Source organism: Vombatus ursinus, unplaced genomic scaffold (assembly GCF_900497805.2).
Source record: "Vombatus ursinus unplaced genomic scaffold, bare-nosed wombat genome assembly UNPS02000580.1, whole genome shotgun sequence".
In the NCBI taxonomy this organism is placed as follows: domain Eukaryota; kingdom Metazoa; phylum Chordata; class Mammalia; order Diprotodontia; family Vombatidae; genus Vombatus; species Vombatus ursinus.
This window is the reverse complement of record NW_020940358.1, coordinates 19,420,217-19,426,045: the sequence shown is the minus strand read 5'-3', so window position 1 is coordinate 19,426,045 and position 5,829 is coordinate 19,420,217.

Here is a 5,829-nt window from a genome sequence, read left to right as displayed (position 1 = left end):
TTATTACTATAGGTCTTACTGCTAGAACAACATCAAATACAAATGATGACAGTGAACATCTTTGTTTTATCCTATTCTTATTGCGAAGGCTTCTAGTGTTTCTCCATTACAGATTTTTGGTTTCCCTATCATCATCTGTTTCCCTGTTGATTTCAATGTAATTCTATATTAAAACCCAGTGTGTGTGTGTGTGTGTGTGTGTGTGTGTGTGTATGCACACACACTATTGTGAGTATACCTTCATTCAATTCTTTTATCCAGTTGAGATAAAAGTGAGGTAATGAGAGATCCATGCCCTTCAACCCTTTCTCCACAAGTATATTTTTCTCACGCACCCAATTTATGTGAATAGTAAGGTTCTCCCCCTACTTCCTTATTTATTTCATATTGTATTCCTTTTCCTCCCCTTTTCTTTCCTTTTTAAAAACCAACAAAGCAGAACAAATCCAGATGGCTCTGTGTGTGTGTGTGTGTGTGTGTGTGTGTGTGTGTGTGTGTGTGAGTTTTTAACCTCACTTTGTTACTCCTGAAGACACTAGGATTTTGAAGGAAAACATCTATTCTCCCCATATTAAAATATGTCAGTACGTTATTGAGGATTGATGTGAGTGAAAGAGGAGGAAAAACCTTCTCTTCTTTCCTAGATCCTTTGGCAGTTGAATCAAGACTTAGTCCTTTGGAAACCTATTTATTTGCATTGTATGAACTAACTAATCAATGCTTGATGCAATTTAAGTCCATTTCCTTTATCTTGAGTAGATATGGAGACTAGTTGGTCGTATTTCAACAATCTAGTGGATTCATGATCTCACCAGAACATTCTCCCTCAGGTGGTAGAAATTGTAGCTCCTCTAAGCTGTCTCATTTTGTGCTATTTTTATCCATATATTTCCATAAATCCTCCATAGTGGATTTACCCAATGTACTTGAGTTTTTCCTCTGTATATTTTAATATTTCTGTGTATCATTTATAGGTTCTATTTGAAACTCTTCATTTTGCTATATGATTCTTCCAGAGGTAAAAATTTTGATGTTGTCTTTTACACCATGTCTAACATTCAAGTCATTTATGCTATAGCTTACTTTAGTAACTCATCATGTTTCTTCCCATTGCTCTTTGGGTCATCTGAAATGGTGATTATTTTGAGGTCATGGTGTTGATGTTCCATGACTTGTAGCCATATGCCATCAACAGAAAGACATTGGTGTTATAAAGCTGCTTGTTATTCTAATGTGAATAGCCCTGAGTAAACCTTTCAACCTTTATGCATCTTAAGCAATCTGAATTACAAAATCTTTCCTTTTTTATTGGACTCTGTTTTCTTTTATATAATCTGTGATATCTGAATATTCTAAATGAAAATTGTAGTTGAGATAGGCTTCACTAATGCCAATTAGTAGGAGGATTACTTCATGCTTATTTCATGTTAATGCATTCAAAAATCATGCTAGAGTTTTATATGCAATATTGTATTTTAGTTTTTTTGCTTGATCATACTTCATCACAGTAGCCACATTCTTTTTTACCACCCAGAATATGCCTGCCAAAGCCATCTCATGGTGGCATATTTTGCATTTGGATAATTTATACCTTGAATTAACTTGTAACTAATCCCTTTTCCCCCGCATCTCTCTTATCTATTTCTAGGAATTTAGAAGGAAAAAGTTAAAAGAGGAGATGAGAGAAAAAGTGCTCATCAAAGAAGTCTAAGAGGACATGAACAAGATGTAGTGGGAAGAATTATGTATTAGAGAGAAAAAGGGGACGTGAGCTTTACATCCCATTTCACCAGACTTAGGGCTTAATTACTCTCAGATATAAAATAGCTATAATAGTGCTTTATTTGCCTGAAAGGTGAGTGAGTGGATGTGTTAGTCTGTATAATCTTTCGATGTTTCTAGCCCTAAGATTTAAGATTCTAAGGATTAGATAAACACATACCAGTCCCTTTCTCATTAGCTCAAGAACTGATATATTTTGACATACCCATTGGGTAGATTAATGTATTCTAAGCCACTTCTAGTATTTTTTGGCCATGTTGTTCAAATGCCAAATGCCTATCTTATGCCTAAATGACTATCTTATAGGGAACTCACATAGGGCAAGCATTCACATGATGGTCAGAAGTGATACAAGGACACTGTCAGGGTCTCTCTTAAGAACTTTGGAATTGATTATGTAACATTGGAGACACTGGCACAGTACCTCCCAGTATGGTGTGCCCTCATCAGAGAAGGCACTGTGCTCTATGAGCAAAGCAGAATTGAAGTAGCTCAAAAGAAATGCAAGATGCACAAATTTAGAGAATCCACCCCAAATGTTCACATGGACTATTTTGTGCCTGATTTGTGGTAGAGTGTTCTGAGTTTGTATTGGTCTGATCAGCCACAGTTGGACAAACTGTTAACTTGACTCTAACATAGTGATGTCATTTTGGTCCTCTTCGAGAACGAAGGACAACAACCAGTTTTTTTTGAAGCAGACTGAGTATAGGATCCTAATTAGATAAGAAATCATTATAGTATTATACAATTTATTCTATTTATCTGTGTACATGTCTTTTCCTTCACTCAAGCCCTATTGTGGTGTGTCACTGTGATGTGGAGGTGACTGTGGTTACTCAAAGCTATGCTACAAAAACCTAAATTTCTGGCAGGTCCTAGTAAGCAAGAAATGCTTTGTAGGCCATTGACTTATAGATCTCCAAGGACTAGCTTTGGTAAGTTCAGAAAGGCTTGTCAACAAAGGATTTGCCATTAGATTTTCAATAAATATGCAAGTATAATTTATTATTATTATTAATTAGTTGCAGTGAAAGTGCTAACTTGTATTATCACTATCACTAGATAGAGTTTCCTCACCCAAGAGTTCCCTTTTAAAATGAAATCACAGATCCAGTCCTATTCTCTATATCACCTATTTCCCTCTAATAAAGTTGTAAGGTTGTTGTGAGGATAAAATGGGATAGTTGTAAAACACTTTGCAAACCTTAAAGCACTATATAAATGGTAGTGGTTCTTATTCTTCTGATTTGAGACCACAGCTCATTTAACTTTCTACATAGGCTCAGCTCCTTGTGATCTGCATATGTGGAAGGAGGGCCCACACCACCAAAATCACTAATCCTTAGTTTATGCTTCTTGGGGAGAAGGAACCTTGCTTTATCTTTCTTGGTATCTCTCCCAGAACTTAGGACAGTTATATATACATAGCATCCACCTAATAAATGTTGGTATGTGTCAGAGAGGCAGGGAAAGGAACTGTGATTTTACTGTTATAAGGAAATACCAGTTGAACAAACTCTCTCTAATAAAGCAGTTGGTGCCAACTCTGCAACATATGGCTTTAGAGACTTGCCTGAAGCACTGAGAGGTTAAGTGACCTGCTCAAGGTCATAATTAATAATGTTTCAGCAGCAGGGCCTGCATCCATGTCTTCTTGGCTCCAAGGATGGTCCTCTATCCATTATACCAGACCATTTCTTTCTATGGGGAATAAATGAACAAAAGTCATCTGGTGTTGTATGTATATTTTACAGGTTGGTTAAATGTGTCAGACATCTAGATCTAAAAAGAACCTTAGAGATCATTAAAACCTAACTCACTCATTTTTACAGCTGAAGAGGGGAAGGCAACTAGCGTTTATTAAACACCTACTATGTGCCAGGCACCATGCTAAGCACTTTACAAATATCTCATTTTATCTTCACAACAATGGTAGGTTATTATTATACCCATTTTACAGATGAGAAAACTGAGGCAGACTGAGGGTTAAGTGGTTTTCTCAGGGTCACACAGTGAATAACTGTCTGAGGCAGGATTTTCTTTCTGACTCCAATTTGAGCACTCTGTTCATTGTGCTGCCTAGGTGCCTGAAATGAGTAGATCCCAGATGAATAGTGTGTCTACTCAATAATAGCAGCTCATGTTTACAGAGCCTCTTAAGCCTTGCAAAAACATGTTGGTCAGAACAAGCATGTTTCAGTGCCAGAGGGGAAAACAAACCTGAGAGAGATGACTAACTTGGATAAGGTCACTCCAGTTGTATGTATTCCAAGTGACTAGACTCCAACACCAGTGCTCTTACCATTATACCACACTGCATTCTAGGGGTGTTGTTTGGCTGGTCTAGAAATAAACTTTTACAAATAAATTAATATCATAATCAGATGAGATCACAGATCTAGAGGTGAAAGGGAACTTAGAGTTCATCAAGTCCTACCCCTTCATTTTACAGATGAGGAAACTGAGACCTAGGTGTCAGTGAATGAAATAGCTTGCCCAAATGTCACATAATAGGTAAGCAGTCAAGCTAAGATTTCAATTCAGGTCTTTTGGGTCCAAATCTAGCATTCTTTTCAGGGTACCATAAAATAAAATAGAATAAAATATGCAATGTGTTATACAAATCTTAAATACCATGTAATTCAGATCTTATTAATAATCATCATGATGATAAAGTAAATAACAGCATAGTGTCGTTTCCCACTTTCAAATATTTTGTGATCAAAGATCAATCTAATCAAACAATAAGCATTCATTAAGTAAGTGCCTGCTATATGTCAAACATTTTCTTCTATTTGGTAGACTATGAGCAAGTGGACAAAATAATTGCTTTTGTAATTGAATATAATTTGGGGGTTGTAGGCTAATCCCTGGACTCATGGAAATAATTTTGGGGACCACTCCAGGAGCAGATAGTACAGGGATGATATTTGCTTCATCCTTTTTCTCCATGGTTTTGGTTTCTTCTGGTTGGCCTCTATATTATGAGATATTTTCATTCCACTCATTTTGAAGTTATGAGTATGCAGACATCTATTAATAATGTTGTTCTTAAATTTTCAAAGCCCTCAAAGCACATCACTTACAGCAACCAAGTTGCTGTTGGCAAGACAAAAACAGAAATACTATATTTACTTTCCCTCAAGTAATTTGCATTCTATAAGGAAAGACATGTACACATATACAACATATATGTGTACATATATACATACAAATATCTACAAAATAAACACAATTTAGAGGGGAGGCACTAGCAGCTGGGAGATAAGAAAACGACTCATAGAGAAGGAAGACAGCATTTGAGTTAAGTTTTGAAGAAAAGTTAAGATTTGAAAAGGAAAAAGTAAGGAGGGAGTGCATTCCTGGCATGAAGGGAATAGGTTATGCAAAGGCTCAGGAGGCAGACTGTCCAATGGGAAAAACAGCAAAAGGGTCAGTTTGCCTGGATTGTACATTACTTAAAGGATAGTAATGTGTAATAGGACTGCAAGGATAGATTACAGCCAGATTGTGAAGTGCTTTTAATGACAGAGAAGTTTATATTTTATTTTAGAAGTAGTAATAGGGAGCCACTGGAGTTTATTGATCAGACGTGTCATATTGTCATAGAACTGTGCTTGAGGAAAATCCGTCTGCAATGTGAATGGATTGGAGTGAGGAGAGATTTGAGGCAAGCATAAATTGGCTATTAAGAGGTTATTGCAGTCGTCCAGGTGAGAGGTGGTAAAAGCCTGTACTAGAGTGGGGACCAGGACAGTGGTAATTCTCAGTAACCTCTTTAGCTTAAACTGCTCGCATGAAACAGTCAGTGGGTCAAGCAGCATTTATTAAGCGCCCACAATTGTCACATGCTGTGCTTAGCAGTGGACACTTCACCTTCTGGGAAGCAAGGCTAAGAAGCTGCAGGGTACTACTGACACGTCTAAACCCTCCTTCCTCCCATTGGGCAGCTCCGCCGGGTCCCCTCCTCTTCTCCGCGCTCCTGGAGCAACCCGCAACCTCCCCACCACACCCCTTTTAAGTAAAGGAGTGTGGCCTGTTCCT